General features: G+C 37.7%; 1 long non-coding RNA gene across 1 annotated transcript; it reads left to right on the forward strand.

The window, feature by feature from the left end:
* The first annotated feature begins 3 nt into the window (after positions 1-3).
* LOC127492291 (uncharacterized) lies at positions 4-24,185 on the forward strand. The gene is made up of 4 exons (XR_007921469.2): positions 4-139; positions 3,429-3,464; positions 13,937-14,124; positions 23,692-24,185. It is a non-coding gene; the product is annotated as an uncharacterized lncRNA (long non-coding RNA).
* Positions 24,186-26,356: the final 2,171 nt, after the last annotated feature.

Genomic DNA, 26,356 nt, shown 5'->3' on the forward strand with positions numbered 1-26,356 from the left:
TGTTGCCAACCTTTCTCCTTTCCAAAACTAGGTCTGGAATGGGGTTTTGAACTCCTGCTAGTGAGTGAATTGCACTGGTGTTATTAACCAAGAAAGTGTTCCTCCAACTGAAGTAGCTTGAAGATTTTGTCTACTGAAGGTTTTGTACCATATTATTCATGTTATGTTTTATTTTGCTGGTCACATATTGTGAACATGTTTGAGTATGACCAAAGAGAAAGAAAAATTTCAGATGTGGAGAGAGTGTAAAAAAAAGTCAATAACTAAATCCATGTTTTTGCAATCTGTGAAAACAATTTCTTTTGGAAAAGGAAACAAATAACTAAACCCCAGAATGTGCAAGTGGGTGATTCATATATTCCATAGAGTGAAAACGTTAAATTCTGAATGCCTTTAGGCTGTGATTTTCTTGTCTTCCCTTGTAACTTAAAATAGATGGAGGAAAAAGACAGCCAAGAAAAGGAGGGGGATTAAATGAATCAAGAGGGGGATTGTCAAAGCTGCTATAAAGTCTGCAGGAAGGCAATAGCAGTAGGGAAAAGTAAAAAGGCTATAGTCATAAAGATGATGGCATTTGTGAAGCAGTGGAAAGAAATGTCAGGAAGGGTGCTCTCTAAATCTGAATAACATAGGACTTAGACATTTCACATTCTATATTATTTTATTGGTTCAACCAACCCAGTTTATACTAAATTTTGTATGTACATATAATTATGTGCATCAATAGAAAAAACTTTAAAGCTTAGGTAACCCATTTATTCTATTACTCTATATCAACATCAACAAGTATTATTATGATTGTAGATCATGCTAAGTATGTTTCATAAACTTGGCTTTAGAGTTTCTCAAGATTTGAGAATCTCTAAGACAGTAGTTTCCTAGCTGAGGATTAAAAAACATATGGACACATATGCATGTGTATATGTGTGTGTGTATAATTACAGTGACTGCCATAAGTATACTTTACTCAGAATTCAGAATATTGGAGATTATATGTCTGAAAATATGTGACAAGAAGATCTTCCACCTTTGGAAACTATAATCCTGAAACAATGGGGAGAAATTAATCCATTAGTAATTTGCTGACACTCTAAAAGGCAACAGTGTATTAAAACATTTGCTTCTAGATATTTTAAAATTTTAAATAAGGGCACACAAAAAAATAATTATAAGATGTGTAAATTGTCAAGAGGTCAGTTTTGGTTAACATAGGTTTCCAAGTTTAAAAAAAGGGCAATTTAAAAAAAGGAAATTAGAAATGCATTAATGGAGGAAAAATAGATTTGTAGAAAAGGGAAGAAAAACAGCATCACTGGAATACAAGTAGGAAGAAATATATTCAATGTCATTTCAATGTAGGTAACTAGTTCAACTTCCTCTTCTGTAGAATTTGTGAACTGGATTAAGGAGAGACTCTTAAATCTCTTCAAAATGTAACATTACAGAATTTCATGATTCCAGAAACTTGCAGTTTAGAGACAACACATGATAAAATAATTAATTTGATATTTGAGTATATTTCAAATATGTTTTAAATTATCTTAGAGTTTAATAATAATTAGTGTTGTTTTACTTGAGTTCTAAAAGTAGCATTCCATCTAAGCATATTATCAAGGCCTGAATGTTTTTCAGTTCCTTAAAGATTCTGCTTTCAGAGGGAGGTGCCTTTCTCTGAAGGGAGGAGAGAACCTCCACTTTGACTATGACCTTGTCTAAACAAGATAAGAGTCGGAGAACTCAAGGGGCTTCCATAGCCTTGGAAACTCATGACTGGTGCATAGGGAGATTACTGATGCCATAAACAGGAGTGTCAATTTGTAAAGTCAACAACAGGAGTCACTGTGCACTTACTCCTCATGTAGGATCTCTGTCCTTAATGTGCTGTACACTGAGGCTTAATGCTATAACGAGTACTCAAACAGTATATTTCACTTTGTGTTTCTATGGGGGTGCAAACGATTGAAATCTTTACTTAATGTACACTAAACTGATCTTCTGTTAAAAAAAAAAAAAAAAAGAAACTATCAATTCCCAACTTGACTCTCACTGGGATTAAACATGACAATAGGTCTGATCTGATTTCATCATCATTTAAAAAAAAATCATCTATTATTTTTCACTTTATGTTTCTGTGTGGGAACAAACTGTTGAAATCCTTACTTAAGGTATACTAAGCTGATCTTCTGTATACTAAGATAATCGAAAATGAATCTTGATGTGAATGGAAGGGGAGAGGGAGTGGGAAAGGGGAGGGTGGTGGGTGGGAGGGACGGTATGGGGGGGAAAGCCATTGTAACCCATGAGACGTACTTTGGAAATTTATATTCATTAAATAAAAGATAAAAAAAAAAAAAAAGATTCTGCTTTCAACTTTTCTGGATTTTCATGGTTTTTTTTTTTTTTTTGACACTTCAATCGCTTATGTATTATTTACTTCTGTTCAAATATTTTAATTCATTCATCCAGACAATGATTCAACAAGGTAGAATGAATACTTATAATGTGTCAGTGTTGCACCAGCTTCTAGGTATATAAGAGGGGATAAAATTAAGTTTGATCTTCACCCTCTCAAGAGTTTTATCACTAATGACTAAGGGAATATTAATCACATACTTTCACAATAAGTATTAAATTCCAGTTGTTACAGGCATTCTGAAGGAGGTGTGAAATTTAACCTGAAAACTAAAACTCAAATATTTCTTTAGATACATAGAACTAGACAACAACAACAGAGAGGGAGGGAGGGAAGATGTAAGGCAGGAGGAGGGTTAGAGTGAGTGAAAGAGAGAGAGAGAGAGAGAAACTCAAATGAGAGAAACTTGTATGCATGAACGTCCAGTGATTAATAATAACATTAAAAGTATGAAGGACAGAGGTCCAGGAGATGCAGGCCCTAAGAGAAAGAGGGAGATGTTTTAGATTTAAGGTTGAGTAGCAGTTAGAGGAGTGACAACAGAGAGCCCTGAAGACTGTCTGTGGTCATCATCAATGATGCTCACCAAGTAATGCTAGTAGAACTTCTGGGCATGTGATACTCCAAGTTAGGTAAGGTCCTTTGACTTCCTTTGATTATAGGTATTCTAACCAGGTGTCAAGTTGTACAACATTGTGATTTAGTTTCATGTTTCTCTACAGGATTTCTCATGATTTTGCTTCTCATCCATATGTCTAATTTTTTCTTTGGTAAAGTGTATGTTCAAGTATTTGGCTTGTTTTTCTTTCTTTTGTTTTGATTGCTTAATTGGGTTATATGCTTTCTCATTATTGAATTTGGAAATTCTCTATATAATCAGTGTACTAATCTTTTATGAGATATGTGTTTTCCAAACTTTATCTCCTAATCTGTGGCTTGTATTTTTATTTTCGTAATGAAACTTTTTGTCAATCCAAAGTTATTAAATTCCTTTTTTTCCCAATCACCTCACTAGTGCAAACTACTCAACACCCTTATGCATTTGAAAAAGGTAAGTGATTATCTGGAAAATATACAATTTCAAACTACTACATAAATCCAACATATCAGTATTTTTATTGTGTGAATTTGTACCTTTATCAATATTCAGAATAATCTGGTCACATATCATTAATGAATATTATCTAGATGGCCCATAAGGACGTATTTGTGAAATAAAAAAATGTCAACTCTCTTCTAATTTATTACAGAAAATTTATTCCAGATTTTAGTTTGGTTGGATTTTTTATTTTCCACAGGCAGAGTTAGATAGTGAGAAAGAGAGAGACAGAGAGAAAGGTCTTCCTTCTGTTGGTTCACCCTCCCTCCCCCCAAATGGCCGGTAAGGCCAGCGTGCAGGCTGTGCTGATCTGAAGCCAGGAGCCAGGTGCATCCTCCTTGTCTCCCATGTGAGTGCAGGGTCCAAGCACCTGGACCATCCAACACTGCCCTCCCGGGTCACAGCAGAGAGCTGGACCAGAAGAGGAGCAACTGGGACAGAATCTGGCACCCAAACTGGGACTAGAACCCAGGGTGCCAGCGCCGCAGGCGGAGGATTAGCCAAGTGAGCCACGGCGATGGCCTGTTGGATCTTTAAATTTCACAGAGTCATGAGTTTTTTTTTTTTTTTTTCCTAAATCTAGGTTGGTGTTGTTTCTTGAAGTGATATTTAACACTTATCAAAATTATTAATTTCAATGAAGTATAATGCATCGAACTATCCTATTTATAATAGAACTGAAAATATGAAATATCCAGGTATATATTTAACAAGAAACATGAAAAGTGTGTTTCCTGTATGAGGAAATATTTACAGAAATATATTGAAAAAAACACAGACTTGAATATATAAAAATTCCATGTTACTAAAAATATCAGTGGGAAAAATAAGTATGGGAAAAATAAGTAATTAAGACAGGTTAGGAATATGGATAGATGTAATGTCAATGTTAAGCTTCATTATATATGATAATACACTATAAATGAGTATTTCTATCTAAAATAGTTTGGTATTATGCAGGCATTTTGATTCAGGGTGTTAAGCCACTGAGCAGGACACCTGCATCCCTGATCAGAGTGCCAGTTCTTGTCCTAGACCATTCATTTCAGATTCAGCTACCTACTAATGCACTTGAGAAGGCAATGTACGATGACCCTTACTAGGTTACCTGCACCCTACATGGGAAATCCCAAAGGAGTTCCTGGCTCCTGGCTTCTACCTGGCCCAGTTCTGGCTTTTGCAGACATTTGGAAAGTGAACCAGTGGATGGATCTCTCTCTTCTGTCTCTCTGTTTCTCTGCCTTTCAAGCCAATAAATGAATCTTAAAAAATTAGAAAATAAAAAATACTGAGACATCAGGACAAGAAATGTTAAATCCATTAGATTTTGCAAAATAAGATGCCGAAAAAATCAGCTCATGCATATTTGGAAATCTGGTCTATGATAATGGTGACATTTCAAGTCACTAGGGAAAACTAGGCTTTTTTTATTTTTTTGTTAATTCATTTTTTAAGGAACACAAATTTTATAAGTACAACTTTAGAAATATAGTTATTCTTCCCCGCCTTCCCACTCACATGCTCACCCCTTGTCCTCCTCTCTTTCCTTTTCCCAGTCCCATTCTCCATTGATTCATTTTCAATTAACTTTGTACACAGAAGACCATCTCTATACTACATAAAGATTTCACAATTTACACACACAAGCACAGCACAAAAAAACTGTTTGAGAACTAGTTTTACAGTTAACTCTAGTAATAGCAATCATTGAGGACAGAAGTCCTGCATGGGGAATTAGTGCACAATGACCCCTGTTATGAATTTTTTTTTTGACAGGCAGAGTGGACAGTGAGAGAGAGAGACAGAGAGAAAGGTCTTCCTTTGCCATTGGTTCACCCTCCAATGGCCGCTGCGGCCAGTGTGCTGCGGCAGGCGCACCGCGCTGATCTGATGGCAGGAGCCAGGTGCTGCTCCTGGTCTCCCATGGGGTGCAGGGCCCAAGCACTCGGGCCATCCTCCACTACACTCCCTGGCCACAGCAGAGAGCTGGCCTGGAAGAGGGGCAACTGGGACAGGATCTGGCACCCTGACCGGGACTAGAACCCGGTGTGCCAGCGCCGCAAGGTGGAGGATTAGCCTAGTGAACTGTGGCACCAGCCCTGTTATGAATTTAACAATTAGCAGTCTTATATATGATGACAGTGATCACCTGATGCTCTTGAAATAAGCTGCCTAGGCCATAGAAGACTTTTGAATACACAAACTACATCAGTATGTAGATAAAGCCATGAGCAAAGCAGAAGTTCTCTCCTCTATTTAAAGACTACATCCTTCTTTGATAGCCACTTCTTTCTGCTAGGTTCCCACTCACAGAGATTCTTCATGTAGAAAAATTTTTGCTGTGGTGTCTTGGCTTTCCATGCCTGAAATGCTTTCCCAGGCTTTCCAGCCAGATCAGGAAGTCTTAAGGGCTGATTCTAACATCAGAGTGTTACTTAAAGCTATTGTCATTCTATGAGTCTGCTGTGTGGACTGATTCCCATGTTTGAACATTCTCTCCATTTTAATTCTATTATTATTACCAGACAATTCATCCTATTTATATGATCACATTAACACTTAATCCTATCTATATGTTCACTTTAACACTTAATATAATCACTTTAACACTTCAGATGACATTTTTATAACCCAGCTTAATGGGATTTAGGGTCCCATACATGTTTTTAAACTGTACCCTTAGAAGTAAGTCTGTAGGAATGTATGCAGAACTATACAGCTTTACAGTTACAAACTCCCTCCTCTCTCTCTTATTCTCACTCTTATTTTTTGCTGAGATACATGCTCAGTTGACTTAATATACATATGATTAACTATGTTAAGGAAAGAGTTATTCAAATAGTAGGAAAAAAAAAAGCAAAAACAAAACAAAACAAAAACAAAAACAACAGTCAAGAAAAGGGCATTCAAGAAAAGGGCAGCTCAGGTCATCCCTTCTCAAAGTGACAATTTCACTTCTACAGATTTCATTTTAGGTGCTCTATTAGTTCTCATAGATCAGGAAGAATGTATGGTATTTGTTCCTTTGAGACTGGCTTACTTTAATAAGTATGATTTCCATATTCATCCATTTTGTTGCAAATGATCGGATTTCATTTATTTTTACCACTGTGTAGTATTCCAGAGTGTACATATCCTGTAATTTCTTTATCCAGTCTTCAGTTGATGGGCATTTAGATCGATTCCATGTCTTAGCTGTTGTGAATTGAGCTGCAATAAATGGGAGTACAGATAACTTTTTTATTTATTGATTTCATTTCCCTTAGGTATATTCCCATATATTCCATATGGCTGGGTCATATGGTAGGTCTATATCAGATTTTTAGGATATTTCCATACTGTCTTCCATAGTGTCTTTTCCAGTTTACATTCCCCCCAACAGTGGAATAGGTTGTCTTTCTCCCCACATCCTCACCAGCATTTATTGTTTGTTGATTTCTGTATGAAAGCCATTCTAAGTGGGATGAGGTGAAACCTCATTGTGGGTTTGTTTTGCATTTACCCGATGGCTAGTGATCCTGAACATTTTTTCATATGGCTGTTGGCCATTTGGATTTCTTCTTTTGAAAAATGTCTTTAAGCTTTTTGCCCATCACTTAACTAGGTTTTTTTCTTGTAGAGTTTCTGGATCTCTTTGTAGATTCTGGTTATTAATCCTTTATCAGTTGCATAGTTTGTAAACAATTTCTCCCATTCTGTTATTTGCCTCTTCATTTTTCTGTTTTTTTTTTTTTTTTTTTTTTTTTTTTTTTTTTTTTTTTTTTTTGCTGTACAGAAACTTCTGAATTTGATGCAGTCCCATTTGTTAATTTTGGCTTTGACTATGTGTGCCTCTGGGGTCTTTTCCAAGAACTTTTTGCCTGTGCCAATGTCTTGCAGGATTTCCCAAATGTTCTCTAGTAATTTGATGGTGTTGTTTTGTGGATTTATATCTTTAACTCACTTTGAGTGGATTTTTGTATAAGGTGTAAGTTAGGGGTTTTGCTTCCTAATTTTGCATGTGAAAATCCAGCTTTCCCAGCAACATTTGTTGAAGAGAATGTCCTTGCTCTAGGGACTGGTTTTAGCTCCTTGGTAAAATATAAGTTGGTTGTAGATGCTTGGGTTGATTTCTCGCATTTCTATTCTGTTCCATTTGTCTACCATCTGTTTTTGTACCAGTACCAGGCTGTTTTGATTATAGCTGCTTTGTAGTATATCTTGAAATCCACCAAGCTTTTTAATAAATGGCTTTCAAAAATTTTAATATTTTTCACCTATACCAGAATTACTTACAAATGGATTTCAGATAAAATACATGAAATGTGAGACCATATAAATGCAATATAATAACTATATTCCTTCAAATCTTCAAGTATTGAAAGTCTTTTATCACTATAACTCAAAATTCAGAAGTGATATAGGAAAAATTATAATACAAAAAAGTAATACGAAAGTTCATTGGAAAAATTACTGGGAGGAAAGTCAAAATAAATGACAAATCCAATAATTATTCTAAGTTACGGTAAAGGAAATATTCCTAAAATATACAACATTCTGAAGTAAATATGACAATGCCTAAAAATTTGTTAGGTGAAAAGCAGCTAAGAAATTTAAACATTCAATTCATGGGGAAACATTGGTCCTTAAATACATAAAAAACATATCTCCTAATTTCATTTAAATAAGAAAATACAAAGGATTACATAGAAATAGTACTTTTCATCTATTAAATTAACAAAACCACTATTATCCACCTTCTACCCCATTCTCTACTCTTCTGATTAAATAAATTGCATTGGAAATGTTGTTATGAAACAGACTCTCTTTCACATTGTTAGAAGACATGAAAAATAGTACAAATATGATGAAGGAGATTGTCACAATACAAAAGAAAATTACACATATACTTATCCTTTTAATCAGAAATTCTACTTCTAAGAATATATCCTTAAGATACACTTCAATGTGCATGAAATGACCTCCACATAAATTTATTTTCTATCCAGTATTTAAATTAGCTTTCTGATTCTGCTGCACAACAGGGTACAGGGAGACCTTAAATCATAATGAAGATTCTCTCTGTGTTGATTTGGAGTCATATTCAGTGTATCTTAGTAAAGGAACAAATCAAATGTGGAGGAGAATTCACACAATGCTTTCATTCATAAAGGCCGCTGATTCTCAATTGAGGGCAATTTTGCTCTCTAGGCAATATTTGGCAAGGTCTGGGGACATTTCTTTTTGTCACAACTGTGAAAGCACTCTTGGTGTCTTGTGAGTAGGAGGGGTGCTCAAACAATCCTTGACAATAAAGTAGTAACAGCCAAAACATTTAGCATCTGATTTTTTTTTGAAAAGGGCCATAGATCTTTGGAGAAATGACTTATACTAGATCTGGGGTTGGGGAAACACAAGTCTGGAATGTTTTCTTGTGACAGACAGGAAAGATGCACACATGCACAAAGAATCTACAGTGGGTATTTCAGAAGGAATGAGAAGATGGTTTGTAGGGTTCTCATTGGCTGGTGTGGACAGATTTGAAAATAAAAAAGTGGTATACAAAAAACTGCCTATAATTGACTGTACAACACTGAATATATAATTGATTTATTTAGTAACAGATAGAGATAGGAGAGAGAGGTTATTAAGGAAAAAAAAAAAAAACAGCTTTTGTTCTCATTGAGGCAGTAGTTACAAGAACTTTTTTTTTAAAAAATGCCAGGAGCCAGAAAATCCATCCAGTTCACCCATATTGGTGGCAGGGACCTAAGCATTTGAGTCATCATGTGCTGCCCCCCAGGATGTAATTGGCAGGAAGCTGAACTGGAAGTGGAGTGGTGGAATCTCAACCCAGACACTCGGGTATGAAACTCTGGTGTCCCAAGCAGCAGCTTAACCTGCTGCACTGCAATCTGTGTCCTCCAGGAACTCTTTCTGAGAAGAAGAATAGGGAGATGGGGCATAGTAGTACTAGGAGAAAGAATATTTTTAAAGAGAATTAAATATTTATCTAACTTAGAAATAGAAATTCATCTTTAGTTGCTGTATTAGACTGCTTAGGCTGCTACCAATATCTAGTCTGTGTAATAAATCACATTCATTTATTTTCTTATGGCATGGAGGCTGGAAATCTAAGATCAGGGTGACTAAGTGATTTGTTTCTGGTGAAGGTGTCTGATGAGGTATAGCAAACTTCTTTGTGTTTACACACCTTATCTCTTCTTTGTTCAGGGAGAAAAAGAGAGAGAGAGAGAGAGAGAGAGAAACCCCAAGTTCTCTGGTGACTCTTCTTATAAGGGCACTGATCCCATCAATGAAGCCCTCCACTCTCATGAACTCATGTAACCCCAATTACCTTCTGAATGCTCCATTTCCAAATATTCACATTGGGTATTAGGATTTCAACATGTGAACTTTGGCAAGCAGCTCAAATATTCAGACCATGAGAGTTGCTAAAGGAGATGAAATTGTAGCTAAATAATAGAATTACAAAATCACCTTGTAGAAAACTCCAAAGGAATAATTGATTCAGGCAGGACTCATCAATGGATGACAAAATGATTAGAAGTATGATTGTGGAAAGCAAGAAATCTGCAAGATGTCAAGGTAGCATATCACCAATTATTTATTAGTTGCAAGCAAAAATGATACTTTTAGGATGAAGAGAATTAGGATGAAGAGAACTGGTGATTTTCTCTTAACAAAAATCAGACAGTATTGCAATTAATTATTAATTCTATACATGTATCCTGATCTGATGCAGTTTGTTGTTTCCATCACTTGTAAATATCTCCCTCAAATAATGCTCAACATTGATTTAATCAAGCCTCTAGATAAATTCAATTTTAAGAAAATACAGATGATTTGTAGTAAAGTTAGCAATATTATGAGGAAACAGATAACTAAAATGTGGAACTCTATATTTAACTGACCTGTTGTCTTGATAAATGAAAATGATTGTGTCGTGGGTTAAAAAGGAAAATAAATCACATTTTGGGAATAACTGGTGAAATTTTAATATGGACAAATTATTAGATCAGTCAGAAATTCTAGAATTCTTTAAGTATGACACTGCTATTGCAACAATATGTGGAACATTGCTCTTAATTTACAAAATCACACTCAAATATTCAAGTGGTGAATTGTCAATTTCTGTAATTTCTTTCAGATGACTCAATCTATAAACATATGTACACACAAAAGTAAAGCAAATATGGTAGAATGTTAGTATTTATTACTGATCAATTATTTTTTACTTTTTCAAGATTTCTCAATATTTAGGAAAAATGGTGATACATAGTAAATGAAACATTATAAAAAAGAAGCAAATGTTGAAACCAAATGTTGACGAGGACAGACATGCAATTGTAATATGTTATATGATTCAGCAGTAATGAAAAATATTGGTTTGAAATTATAACCTGACTCTATCAGAAAGATGAAGTATGAGAAACAGAGAATTTTAACTGCTCATCAAAGTAATTTATTTCTACACAAGAGGTGTTCAATGATATGTAATGTTAATAAATCAAGAAGTAGAAATGTTCGCACATTACTTGATATAGAAAAGTAAAAAAAAAAATAAAAGAAGAAGCATAATCAGGTGAAAAAGAGTCGCTAATGTGGAGTCAGACTAGGATGTGGGGTATGTGAAGCATGAGGTGTTTTTTCATGATATCCTTTAATATTATTAATTTAAAATTATGTGTATTTATTAATTTCATAAAAATTAAAATTATTATTTTTTTATTTGACAGGTAGAGTTATAGACTGAGCGAGAGAGAGACAGAAAGGTCTTCCTTCTGTTGGTTCACTCCCAAATGGCCGCTACGGCCGGTGCTGCGCAGATCCGAAGCCAGGAGCCAGGTGCTTCTTCCTGGTCTCCCATGTGGGTGCAGGGGCCCAAGCACTTGGGCCATCCTCCACTGCCCTCCCAGGCCACAGCAGAGAGCTGGACTGGAAAAGGAGCAACTGGAATCAGAACCTGGCGCCCAAATGGGATGCCGGTGCCATAGGCAGACGATTAGCCAAGTGAGCCATGGCGCTGGCCCCCAAAAAATTAAAATATTTTTAAAAATTATGACTCTATAACATTCTGCCTTCTAGATTTTCTTTGTTTTTATTAATATATACTGAACAGATTTCATCAATTTCATAGATACAATTCTAAGAATATAAGGATACTTTTCTCCCCTTCCTCCCTCCCTTCCCCCATCCTCCTTCTTTTCTTTTAATTTCTTCACAATAACATAATTTCAATTTTCTTTGTAATCACAGACTCAATACTCTTTTAAAGAAAAGGCTGTACAAGTAAAAGTTAGACTCTATAGCTTAAAAAAATGTGTGTACTGAGAAAAATAATTTCAATTCCCCTAGTTTACTCATGTTTAGCATAAATGCTTACCAAAATCAATAATAATTTAATAGTTAAATTTATTATGAACCTGTGATATATTTATAATATTTGTTCCACTTACATTTAATATAATTCTTAATATAATGAATGTAACATAATATGATATTGATATCAATAATATATCTATCCTTGATTATAAGCCATAGGATAAATACAAATCCTTGGCAATACATCTAGTACATAATACATGTTTTTCTGCCTAATTCTTTTGATGTAAAGGATTTCAAGGAATCCTGGTAAGAAGATCTGAGAGTGCAAATGGTTAAGAATTTTTCATAACGTCTTTTCATCTCCATCTCATAGTTGCCACATTTTCTCGTAACAGGGAAACTTAACTCAAATGAGTGGCTACAGCCCATAAAAGTAATAATTTGTCGCCGGTGCCACAGCTCACTTGGCTAATCTTCCACCTGCGGCACCAGTACTCCGGGTTCTAGTCCCGGTTGGGGTGCCGGATTCTGTCCCAGTTGTTCCTCTTCCAGTCCAGCTCTCTGCTGTGGCCCAGGAGGGCAGTGGAGGATGGCCCAAGTGCTTGGGCCCTACACCCGCATGGGAGACCAGGAGGAAGCACCTGGCTCCTGGCTTCAGATCGGCACAGCCCGCGTGCCAGCCGTAGTGGCAATTTTGGGGGTGAACCAATGGAAGGAAGACCTTTCTTTCTGTCTCTCTCTCTCACTGTCTAACTTTGCCTGTCAAAAAAAAAAAAAGTAATAATTTGTCTTATTTGATTTAGATGAGAAACAATATTTTTCCTTATATGTCCAACTTTTGTTAATTTAGCTAGCTATCTTTCTAAATAAGAAAGTACAATTGAATCTTGATTTTTATTTTTAGGAGTCATTTTTGCAAATGATCCTCTTTAGGTTTTTTGCAAGGGAGATAGGATCAATGATCAATATTTACCTCTCTATTGTGTACCACATAGTTGAGTTTACTTTACTATAATATTTAGGAGGGAATAGACATATTTTGAAAATTGTGCAAGAGAAGGATGTGTGAAATTGTGGAATGGCTCTCTCAGTATGCAATATAACTCTCTCCTAAATAACTGGGGCACTAAAGACAAACATTTGCCAGATTCCTTGTGAATTTCTTTCAGAATTTTAGATATGATTTGGGTTCTCCCAATAAGATTGAGATTGAAATTTGGAACAGAGCAACTTGGGCAGAGGGCAGGGTATGAGAAATAATTTCGTGGGCCTGGCCTATGAGCCAGTGGGATCAGTGGTGACTTCATGATTTGGTAATGGTTTTCCAATTTGGTGGTTCTCTTAAAGTTTGTTAGCTGTTTCTTCAACTTCCTACTCCTGCAGCCTTTGAACATGACAGAGATAGAAATAAACTTGGGAGCTGCTCCTGGAATACTCAATTTCTAGTCTATTTTTAGCTACTCCCTCATCCCTCAGCGCTTACAAGTTTGTAAGTTCATTTAGTACTCGGTAGTAAACTTCTTTCTGCCTAAATCAACTTCATTGGACCTGCAACTAGAAACATGAAAAAAAAAAAAAGTATTACAAAGGGCATGACAGTAGCTCTGATGGTAAAAGTGTGCAATGGATATTATTTAGTTCTTTTAAATTAAATGCAAAATGTTATATTTGTTATGCAATAGCACTACAAGGATGCAATATATATTGACATTACCAGAATAAGCACCCATCACAACATTCATAGCTCACAGGAAATGAATGGCCAGAAAAACAAGAAAATTTTAAAATAAAATATCTCATCACAGAAAAATTTATTCACAACAATGAAAAATGGAACCAAAGTAAATTCAAGTGTCTCATCTGTTACCTAGGCAGGAAAAAACTATTTACCGATGCTGAGATCATGAAATCATGTAAATTACAACAGCCACAGAAACATATCCAGAAAAAATAAACATAAGTAATTTTCATTTTGTTGAACTCAGTCACTGAAAGTGTTTAAGACATTTAGGGCAACATCAATAGTCAAAAACAAGACAAAAATAATGGAGTGTTTTTACGTTATTTTTAAAATTTTTTTTTTTTTGTTCTTGAAGAGTTGAACAGATGTCTCTAAAACTATTCATTTGTTTGAGAAATGCCAAGTTTGAGGTGACTGGAGAATTGATTGCTATGAATCATCTGTATGGGGCATTTACAAGCAAGTCTATTTCTAAAGAACTCAAGAAAGCAGTAATTCAGTAAAGCATGAAGAGGAATCTGCTAAGATGTTTTACAATGGATGGTAATAGAAATATGCGTAAAGCAGGAAAAGGCAGAGTTGAAAAATTTAAAAAAGTTTCTCATAAAAAAATAAGGTGCTGAAAGCCTGAATATTCACTGTATTATTCATCAGCAGATATTTTGCAAGAAATATTTAGATGTATTTTGTGTCAGATTATTTTGACAGTGAATTTCAATGACTTTGTACTTGTGTGAGCTAAACTATTGTTCTTTTAGTGATTTTTCTTGAAATAAATGTATAATATACTGATTTGCACTATCACACAGCAATTGTTTGAGCTCAGGATTGAGAGTGAGCTTCCCTTCACTGATTCACTCCCCACCTGCCTGCAACAACCAGAGTTGTGCCAGGTTGAAACCAAGAGCCTAGGATTCAGTGTGGTTCCCCTATATGAATAGCAGAGCTTAAATTACTTGAGCCAACACTTGTTGCCTCCCAGAGAGTACATTGGCAGGAAGTTGAATGGGAAGCACAGGTGCTAGGACTTGAACAAAGATCTAGTGTGGGGAGCAACTGGGAGCAACTCGGACTAGACTAAGTTACTGGAATTAAGACTTATTCTATGCATCTGCTCTCCCACAATATGGCGCTGGGAGAGGAGGAAACAGCTTCTACACAGCTGCCTCCAGTTCAACCAATAAACAGCAGGACCTGCTCCTGATTGGAGGAGAGCAGCGTACTCAGCGTGTGGGTAGCAGAGTTGGGATTGGTGGAAGAGGACTATAAAGGAGGAGAGAGACAACATGCACCAGGAACATCTATCTGAAGGAACACCTGTGCAGCCCCCAAGAGAGCCAGCCGGCGGTGTGCCGCTCCCCCGCGGAAGTGGGGAAAGTGGCTAGGGGGAACCGCCCTTCCACGGAGGTGGAAGGGACGGTAGCCAACCCGGGAAGAACCAGCAGCAAACGCGGGGAGGGCCGAGCAGACAAAAGAACAGCGCAGGGTCCTGTGTTGTTCCTCCACGAAGAGGGGGAGCGACAATCTAGGATATGGGATGCAGTCATCCAAAGCAGTATCTTAAACACTGTGTCAAATGCCTGTGCCTCATTTAAATCTTTTAAATATTTTTGAAATTAAATATTTTTTAAAGATTTATTTATTTGAAAGATGAGAGAGAGGAGAAGAGAGAGAGAGAGAGAAAGAGAGAGAGAGAGAGAGAGAGAGAGAGAGAGAGAGAGAGAATGTCTCCATCTACTGATTCACTCTACAAATGACTGCAACAGCCATAGCTAGACGAGGTTGAAGCAAGTAATTCTGAGTATTCCACATGAGTGGCAGGGGCCCAAGTACTTACTTGTGCCATCATCCAGTGTCTTCCCAGGTGCAGAGTAGGAAGGTGGATCAAAACTGTTCCAGCTAGGATTCAAATTGGCACTCTGATATGTGTTGCCAGCATTGCAAGTAGTGACTTTAACCCACTTCACGCCAATGCCAGCTCCCCAATCAGTAAGTTGATGTATTTTGAGCTATTATAAAAACTTATCAACTTTGATTTTAAGATCTTTTTTTCTTGGTATTTAAATCTTTGAATTGTTGATACTTATTTTATGAAAGGAACAAAATAGAAGATCAATGCAGTTTTTCTATAGATGGCGCATGAATAAATAGGAAGAAACAGCACATAAATAGGAAAGAAGATACAAAGTTTACAGAAGAGAAGTAGCCACCCCGGACAGGAGGAGATGTAGTGCTGCTTCTTGAAGGGTCCTTTAGCTTACAGAATTTTTTTTTTAACATTTATTTAATAAATATTAATTTCCAAAGTACAGCTACAGGATTACAGTGGCTTCCCCCCCCATAACCTCCCTCCCACCCACAACCATCCTATCTCCTGCTCCCTCTCCCACCCCATTCACATAAAGATTCATTTTCAATTATCTTTATATACAGAAGATCAATTTAGTGTATGCTAAGTAAAGATTTCAACAGTTCGCACCCACACAGAAACACAAAGCGTAAAGTACTGTTTGAGTACTAATTATACCATTAATTCACATAGTACAACACATTAAGGACAGAGATCCTACATGGGGAGTAAGTGCACAGTGACTCCTGTTGTTAATTTAACCATTGACACTCTTGTTTATGGCCTCAGTAGTCACCCGAGGCTCTTGTCATGAGTTTCCAAGGCTATGGAAGCCTTTTGAGTTCACCAACTCCGATTATTTAGACAAGGCCATAGTCAGAGTGGAAGTTCTCTCCTCCCTTCAGAGAAAGGTACCTCCTTCCTTGATGGTCCATTCTTTTCACTGGGATCTCACTCACAGAGATCTTTCATTTAGGTCATTTTTTTTTTTTTTTGCCAGAGTGTCTTGACTTTCCATGCCTGAAATACTCTCATGGGATTTTTAGCCAGATCTGAATGCCTTAAGGGCAGATTCTGAGGCCAGAGTGCTGTTTAGGACATCCACCATTCTATGAGTCTGCTGTGTATCCTGCTTCCCATGTTGGATGGTTCTCTCCTTTTTTATTCTATCAGCTACTATTAGCAGACACTAGTCTTGTTTGTGTGATCCCTTTGACTCTTAGACCTGTCAGTATGATCAATTGTGAACTGAAACTGATCACTTTGACTAGTGAGATGGCATTGGTACATGCCACCTTGATGGGATTGAATTGGAATCCCCTGGCATGTTTCTAAGTCTACCATGATGGGAAATTCCGATTGAGCATGTGCTGAACTGTACATCTACTCCATCTCTTATTCCCACTCTTGTATTTAGCAGAGATCACTTTTCAGTTAGATTTAAACACCTAAAAACAATTGTGTGTTAATTAAAGAGTTTAACCAATAGTATTAAGTAGCACAAAAAATACTAAAAGGAATAAAGTAGTAAATTGTTCTTCAACAGTCAGGACAAGGGCTGATCAAGTCACCATTTCTCATAGTCTCCATTTCACTTCAAGTGGTTCCTTTTAGGTGCTTGGTTAGTTGTCACTGATCAGGGAGAACATATGATATTTGTCCCTTTGGGACTGGCTTAATTCATTCAGCATGATGTTTTCCAGATTGCTCCATTTGGTTGCAAATGACAGAATTTCATTGATTTTTACTGCTGTATAGTATTCTATTGAGTACATATCACATAATTTCTTTAGCCAATCCACACTTGAGGGTATTTACGTTGATTCCAGCTATTGTGAATTGAGCTGCAACAAACATTGCGGTGCAGACAGCTTTTTTATTTGCCAATTTAATTTCCTTTGGGTAAATAACAAGAAGTGTGATGGCTGGGTTTTATGGGAGGGATATATTCAAATTTCTGAGGAATCTCCAGACTGACTTCCATAGTGGCTTTACCAGTTTGTATTCTCACCAGCAGTGGGTTAGTGTCCCTTTTCCCCCATATCCTCTCCAGCATCTGTTGTTGGTAGATTTCCATATGTGAGCCATTCTCACCGGGGTGAGGTGAAACTTCATTTTGGTTTTGATTTGCATTTTCCTGATTGTTAGAGATTCGGAACATTTTTTCATGTGTCTGTTGCCCATTTGGATTTCCTCTTTTGAAAAATGTCTATTGAGGTCCTTGGCCCATCTCTTACGTGGTTTGTTTGTTTTGATATTGTGGAGTTTCTTGATTTCTTTGTAGATTCTGGTTATTAACCCTTTATCTGTTGCATAGTTGCAAATATTTTTTTCCATTATGTTAGTTGCCTCTTCACTTTCCTGATTGTTTCTTTTGCAGTACAGAAACTTCTCAATTTGCTGCAATCCCAATAGTTAATTTTGGCTTTGACTGCCTGCGCCTCCAGAATCTTTTCCAAGAAGTCTTTGCCTATGCCTATCTTGCAGGGTTTCTCCAATGTTCTCTAATAATTTGACGGTGTCGGGTTGTAGATTTAGGTCTTTAATCCATGTTGAGTGCATTTTTGTGTAAGGTGTAAGGTAGGGGTCTTCTTAATGCTTCGGCACGTGGAAATCCAGTTTTTCCAGCACCATTTTTTTAATGGACTGTCCTTGCTCCAGGAATTAGTTTTAGATCCTTGATAAAATATAAATTGGTTATAGATGTTTGGATTGATTTCTGGTGTTTCTACTCTCTTCCGTTGGTCTATCCATTTGTTTCTGTCCCAGTACCTGCTGTTTTTATTATAACTGCCCTGAAGTATGTCCTGAAATCTGGTGTTGTGATGCCTCTGGCTTTGCTTCTATTGTACAGGATTGCTTTATCAATTTGAGGTCTCCTGTGTCTCCATATGAATTTCAGCATCATTTTTTCCTGATCCGAGAAGAATGTTTTTGTGTTTTATTTGGTATTGCATTGAATCTATAAATTACTTTTGGTAGAATGGACATTTTGGTGATATTGAATCTTACAATCCATGAGCATGGAAGATTTTTCCATTTCTTGGTATCCTCTTCCACTTCTTTCTTTTAGATTTTGTAATTCTCATCATAGAGATCTTGAACGTCCTTGGTTAAGTTTATTCCAAGGTATTTGATTGTTTTGTAGGTATTGTGAATGGGATTGATCTTAGCAGTTCTTTCTCAGCCATGGCATTGCTTGTGTATACAAAGGCTGTTGATTTTTGTGCATTGATTTTGTATCCTGCTACTTTTCCAAACTCTTCTATGAGTTCCAATAGTCTCTTAGTAGAGTTCTTTGGATCCTCTAAATAAAGAATCATATCATCTGCAAAGAGGGATAGTTTGACTTCTTCCTTCCCAATTTGTATCCCTTTAATTTCTTTTTCTTGCCTAATAACTCTGGCTAGAACTTCCAGAACTATAGTGCATAGCAGTGGTGAGAGTGGGCATCCCTGTCTGGTACCAGATCTCAGTGGAAATGCTTCCAACTTTTCCCCATTGAATAGGATGCTGGCCGTGGTTTTTTTCATAAATTGCTTTGATTGTATTGAGGAATGTTCCTTCTATACCCAATTTGCTTAGAGTTTTCATCATGAAAGGGTGTTGAATTTTATCGAATGCTTTCTCTGCATCTATTGAGATAATCATATAGTTTTTCTTCTGCAGTCTGTTAATGTGGTGTATCACATTGATTGATTTGCGAATGTTGAACCATCTCTGCATCCCAGGGATAAATCCCACTAGGGGTCTGGGTGGATGATCTTTCTGATGTGTTGTTGTATTGTATTGGCCAGAATTTTATTGAGGATTTTTGCATCTATGTTCATCAGGGATATTGGTCTGTAATTCTCTTTCAGTGCTGCATCTTTCTCTGGCTTAGGGATTAAGGTGATGCTGGTGTCATAGAAAGAATTTGAGAGGATTCCATCTTTTTCGATTGTTCTGAATAGTTTGAGAGTTAATGGAATTATTTCTTCCTTAAATGTCTGGTAGAATTCAGCAGTGAATCCATCTGGTCCTGGGCTTTTCTTTGTTGGGAGGGCCTTTATTACTGTTTCAATTTCTGTCTCAGTTATGCGTCTGTTTAGTTTTTCTGTGTCTTTATGGTTCAACTTAGGTAGATTGCATGTGTCCAGGAATCTATCCATTTCTGATAGATTTTCCTGTTTGCTGACCTACAATTCTTCGTGATAATTTCTTATGATTCTTTTTATTTCTGTGGTGTCTGTTGTTATGTCTCCTTTTTCATTTCTGATTTTATTGATTTGGGTCATTTCTCTTCTTTTTTTAGTTAGTTGGGCCAATGTGGTTTCTATTTTCTTTATTTTTTCAAATTCGGGACATGCTCAAGCTGACTTACCTCTAACGGTAGAGTTAGAAACATACCAGGGGATTCCAATTCAATCCCATCAAGGTGGCATGTACCAATGCCATCTCACTAGTCCAAGTGATCAATTTCTGTTCACAATTGATCATAATGATAGGACTAAGAGTCAAAGGGATCACATAAACAAGACTAGTGTCTGCAAATACTAGCTGATAGAATAAAAAACGGAGAGAATGATCCAACATGGGATGTGAGATACACAGCAGAACAATAGAATGGCAGATGTCCTAAACAGCACTCTGGCCTCAGAATCAGCCCTTAAGGCATGTGGATCTGGCTGAAAAGCCCATGAGAGTATTTCAGGCATGGAAAGCCAAGACACTCTGGGGAAAAATAAAATACCTAAATGAAAGATCTCTGCGAGTGAGATTCCAGTGGAAAGAACAGGTCATCAAAGAAGGAGGTACCTTTCTCTGAAGGGAGGTGAGAACTTCCACTTTGACCATGGCCTTATCTATATATGATCAGAGTCAGTGAACTCAGGGGGCTTCCATAGCCTTGGCAGCTCATGACAAGAGCCTAGGGTGATTACTGATGCCATAAACAAGAGTGTCAATTTGTTATGTCAACAACAGGAGTCATTGTGCACTTACTCCTCATGTAGGATCTTTGTCCTTAGTGTGCTGTACATTGAGATTTAATGCTATAACTAGTACTCAAACAGTATTGTTCACTTTATGTTTCTGTGTGGGAGCAAACTGTTGAAATCTTTACTTAATGTATGCTAAACTGATCTTCTGTATATAAAGAGAATCAAAAATGAATCTTGAAGTGAATGGAAGGGGAGAGGGAGTGGGAAAGGGGAGGGTTGCGGGTAGGAAGGACGTTATGGGGGGGAAGCCATTGTAATCCATATTCTGTACTTTGGAAATTTATATTCATTAAATAAAAGTTTAAAAAAAAAAACCAGCTCTTGGCATCGCTGATTTTTTGCAATCTTTTTTTGGATTCCTGTTGATTTCTTCTCTGATTTTAATTATTTCTCTTCTCCTACTAGATTTGGGTCTGGTTTGCTGCAGTTTTTCTAGATCCTTGAGATGTGCTGAAAGCTCCTTTATTTGATACCTTTCCAATTTCTTGATATAGGCACCTATTGCTATAAACTTTCCTCTCAATACTGCTTTTGCCGTATCCATACGTTTTGATATGTTGTGTTGTTATCCTCATTTCCTTCCAGAAAGTTTTTGATTTCTTCTATGACCCAGTGTTCATTCAGGAGCATGTTGTTCAGCCTCCATCCTTAACATATCTTTTAAATAACCCAGTGCCTTGTAATTAGGTGCGTATACATTTATAATAGTTACATGTTCCTGTTGAATTGATTGCTTAATTATTATGTAGTGCCCCTCTTTGTCTCTCTTAATGTTTTTGTGTTAAAGTTTATTTGTCTGATATTAAGATGAGTCTGCCAGCTCCTTTTTGGTTTCCATTGGCCTGGAATATCTTTTTCCAGCCTCTCACTTTCAGTCTGCATGTATCTTTGTTGATAAGATGTATTTCTTGTAAGCAGCAAATAGATGGGTTTCGTTTTTTAATCCATTCATCCAGTCTATGTCTTTTAACTGTAGAGTTGAGTCCATTAACGTTCAATGTGACTATTGATAAGTATTGACTTTGCCCTGCCATTTTCCCAAAGATATTTCTAATATATGCTTTCAACTTCCTGTGATCTTTTACTGAGATATTTTATTCCTTTACTTTCTTTCATATTGATGGCTATGTTTCTGTATTTCTTTGTGCAACACATCTTTAAACATTTTTGCAGGGCTGGACAAGTGGTAACAAATTCTTTCAATTTGTGTTTGCTATGAAAGGTCATTATTTCACCTTCATTCATAAATGAGAGCTTTTCAGGATATAATATTCTGGGCTGGCAGTTTTTTTCTCTTAGTACTGGGGCTATATCTCGCCATTCCCTCCTAGCCTGTAGGGTTTCTGATGAAAAGTCTGCTGTGAGTCTTATTAGAGATCCTCTGAGAATGATCTTACATTTCTCTCTTGCACATTTTAGAATCTTTCCTTTATGCTTCACTGTGGTGAGTTTGATTACAATGTGTCATCATGGGGATCTTTTTTGGTCGTGTTTATTGGTAGTTCTATGTGCTTCCTGTACTTGGATATCTCTGTCCTCCTCCAAACCGGAGAAGTTTTCTGCTAGTATCTCCCTAAAAAGGCCTTCTAATCCTTTCTCTCTCTCCATGTCTTTGCGAACTCCTAGAACTTGAATGTTGGGTTTTTTACTAGTATCCTATAGATTCCCAACAATATTTTTTAGATTTCTAATTTCCTCTTCCTTTTTTTTTTGACAGGCAGAGTGGGCAGTGAGAGAGAGAGAGACAGAGAGAAAGGTCTTCCTTTTCCATTGGTTCACCTCCCAGTGGCCACTGTGGCTGGCGTGCCGCACTGATCCTAAGCCAGGAGCCAGGTGCTTCTCCTGGTCTCCCATGCGGGTGTAGGGCCCAAGAACTTGGGCCATCCTCCACTGCACTCCCGGGCCACAGCAGAGAGCAGGACTGGAAGAGGAGTGACCGGGGCAGAATCTGATGCCCCGACTGGAACTAGAACCTGGAGTGCTGGTTCCACAGTCGGAGGATTGAATTTCCTCTTCTTTTCTTTGGTTTGACTGTATACTTTCCTGGGCTCTGTCTTCTAAGTCCAATATTCTCTCTTCTATCTCACTGATTTTGTTTTTAAGGCTCTCAATTGCATTTGTCATTTGTTCTATTGAATTCTTCATTTCATTTTGATTTCCCTTCAATATCACAATTTGATGTTCTACTAAATTCCTCATTTCATTTTGATTCCTCCTTAAGATTTCATTTTCATGATAGAGATTTTCTGTCCTGTCCAGTATGGATTTCTATAGTTCATGAATTTGTTTTTGATAACTTCTAAATGTTCTTATCACAAATTTTTGAAATCCATATCTTGCATTTCTTCTATCTCATCATCTTCGTAATCTTATATTGGAGCGTCATGTTCATTTGGGACTGACATAATGTCTTCCTTATTCTTGTTTCCTAGGTTTCTGCATTTGTCGTTTGGCATTGTGGAGATATTATTTGGTTTCTTCTTCCTTTTTTTTCCCTTATTGCAGTGGCTTTTCTCGTACTATGACTCTAGATTAAGTTGACTGTCTTCTTTTATTGAATCTTTAGAGGCTTGTAGTGGGCGTGGCCAGAGAGCTCTCTTTAGTTCTTTTTCTTTTTGACAGGCAGAGTGGACAGTGAGAGACAGACAGAAAGGTCTTCCTTTTCCCATTGGTTCACCCTCCAATGGCCGCCGCGGCCAGCGGGGTGCGGCCGGCGCACCACACTGATCTGATGGCAGGAGCCAGGTACTTATCCTGGTCTCCCATGGGGTGCAGGGCCCAAGTACTTGGGCCATCCTCCACTCCCTGGCCACAGCAGAGAGCTGGCCTGGAAGAGGGGCAACCGGGACAGAATCCAGCGCCCCGACTAGGACTAGAACCCAGTGTGCTGGTGCTGCAAGGTGGAGGATTAACCTAGTGAGCCTCAGCACCGGCCTGTCTTTAATTCTTAAAGGTTAAGGGTGTGTCAAAAGTGATGTCCCATGCACACCATGAGTTCTCCCACACACCCTCTGTTTTTTTTTTTTTTCACAGTCCCATTTCATAAGCACCACACATTCACTAGGTCTTAACCTCCTGTTATATCTCTCCACCAGAATCAGGCTTTTTTGCTTGGTTAAGGGTGGGCACAGCCCTGAGCTGGCACAGCTGTTACATTATGTCCAAAATGGAGCCTGCTGTATTTCCCCCCCCCCCACCTTTGTAAGGTGAGTAGAGAGATAGGTGTCATTGTTTTTCTCTCTGATGGGCTAATTTTCTTCCCTGACTCTTCCTTTTTAGGTAGTTCCATACAGCTGCATGAATTATTTTTCCTTCACAAACTGGTTTTGTTTTGTCCTCTGACAAGGCTGACTCATTCAAGGCAGAAAAAACTTGAGGAAATCAAAGAAAAAATATCTGGTACTTGATTCCCATTATTTACAATTTTTAAAAATATTTATCTGAAAGACAATGAGAGAAAAAGAAAGAGAGAAAGAAGTCTTTTATCCACCAATTCACTCCTCAGATGACCTCAGTGGCCTGGGCTAGACCAATCTGAAGCCAGGAGCCAAGAGCTTCATGTGGATCTCCTACATGAATGGTAGATACCCAAACACCTCCGAGATCCAAACACCTGGGCCATCTGCTTCTTTTCTCAAGCATATTGGCAAGTAGCTGGGTTGGAAGTTGAGCAGCTGAACAACAGTGAACACAACATGTCATGATACAACACCAGCCCCTTTTTATAATTTTAATAATGAAGATGTCAGCATTACTGTTACATATATGCTGAATATGGGAAAATAAATTTTATCTGTCTATGACAAAGTATGTGTATATATGTATATTTAATTCATGTGTGTGTGTGTGTGTGTGTGTTAAAAGCACATTTATTTTTTTTTTTTGATGGTCAGTGAAAGGCCAATAGAAATTTTGGAATAAACTTAGGTAACACAAGGTAAAAATCAGGAAACTCTTTACAGGATGCAACTACAGGTGTAATTTAAAAATAACGAAAACATCACTTTTTAAAACTCCAACTCTCATAATAGAAGGCATCACACAAGCTCTACATGTATCTGGATTTGGAAATGCAGGTTGAAGTAGAGATTTGGAAGAGATGAATTATTCTGTATAATGAAAAATAACATTGTGGAGGCTCAGGAGAAAATAATCAGTAAGGCAGCCAAACACAAGCAGAAAGGGGAGATTTGTGATGCATTGGATACAGCTCAGTTTGAAAGAGACTTTGGTAGATATAAATTACTAAGTTTAAATGATAAAAATATAAATATCAAATTAATGCATTAATTTCCACCATTGTGTTAGCACATCTTTCCCATTTTGTTATCCTTACAGTAAGTAGCTCCATTAGGGCCACATTGCCCATTTTTGTTTTTTATGAAAGTGGATTGGTTTGGGCAAAGTTGAAACGGGAAGCTGAATTCTATGGGTTGATACAATGCATATGCAAGTTATATGGAGAAGCTGATGTTGAGCACAGAGGAAATCCTGAAAGGGAAAAGTCCTGACACTTCTCAAAAATCTCTGGGGAATCTGAATTCCAAGGGTTGTGGAGTAGCTGGCAGTAATGCTGAGAGCTCCAAGAAGTAAAACTGGAGCCAATTTGTATGTGGATAATGAAAAGTTATACCAAACTGTATAAATGACATGCCTTATGTTTGGAGTCAGTAAAGAGAAAATCCAGGAGAGGAGTGGAGGAATCTAGTGTTCCAGGATGGGCTGTTCCCACTCTGGACAGTGGAGGGGAGCCAGAGATCAAGTTTCCAATTTGCGTCCCTTCCCCCAACACTGAGGGCCATTTCTGGTTGCCCCTTGTTTCTGTGAGGCAGGCCTGGTCCTCTAGGCTAGAGCTCAGGCTCAGTGCCCTGCACTCAGTTGTGTCTGCAGCAGCCATGGGTTGCTGTAGATGGATATAGAGCTCAACCTCCTAAACAGGCAAGGGTCCTATGTATGAACTGAAGTTCAAGTTCCTGGGTCAATTTATCTACTATATTCTTCTTTTCTGCTGTGGGGCTGTGGGGCTCTTTATTTTCCTGTACTCTCTCCAAATGAATCCAGTGGTGGAAAGAAAGAGATAGAAATAAGAAAAGGGAACCCTAGCACCATCTCCACCCCCACCCTGGTGTAGATGGATTTTTCTATTCCACTTCCTACTTTACTAACTAAATTGTGTTTACACAAGTAGACATCTCTAATGAGCCCTGTCAGGCAAGGGTATAACTTTTTTTTAAAGATTTCTTTATTTATTTGAAAGTTGGAGTTACAAAGATAGAGAGGCAGAGGCAGAGAGAGAGAGAGAGAGAGAGAGAGAGAAGTCTTCCATCTGCTGGTTCACTCCCCAAATGGCTGTGCTGGCTGGAGCTGGGTCATTCCAAAGCTAGGAGCCAGGAGTTTCTTCCAGGCCTCCCATGTGGGTGCAGGGACCCAAGCACTTCGGCCATCTTCCACTGATTTCCCAGGCCATAAGCAGGGAGATGTATTAGAAGTAGAGAAGCTGGGTCTTGAACCGGAATGCATATGGAATATGGGCTCTGCAGGTGGAGCTTAACCTGCTATGCCACAGCACTAGCTCCTAGAATGTTTTCCTTCTAGGGAAACAACATGAGCAGGAGAGAGGTCTTCTATCCCAAACTCATACACTAATCTATCCAGAGATGGTAGAGGCCTGCAGTGTAAACTCCCTCATACTGTGTTTCTTTGACTGTGAGGAGTGGGTTACTGGGTATAGGTCTAGAGGAATAGAGTCACGAAGTAATAGCTCTTCATTTCCTTTTCCTTGTCCCATGTCCCTCAGCCACTTCTCTGCTATAAAAGCTGACTCTCAGAGCCAGCTGTAGACTCTGAAAGTCTCTGATTCTTGTTATACATTGCTGCAGCCTCGGAAGCAGAATCCTCCTGAGACAGCATACACTTGAGAGTGTATCAGCTAGAACATCTTTGG

The sequence above is a fragment of the Oryctolagus cuniculus genome, chromosome 10, assembly GCF_964237555.1.
Source record: "Oryctolagus cuniculus chromosome 10, mOryCun1.1, whole genome shotgun sequence".
Classification (NCBI taxonomy): domain Eukaryota; kingdom Metazoa; phylum Chordata; class Mammalia; order Lagomorpha; family Leporidae; genus Oryctolagus; species Oryctolagus cuniculus.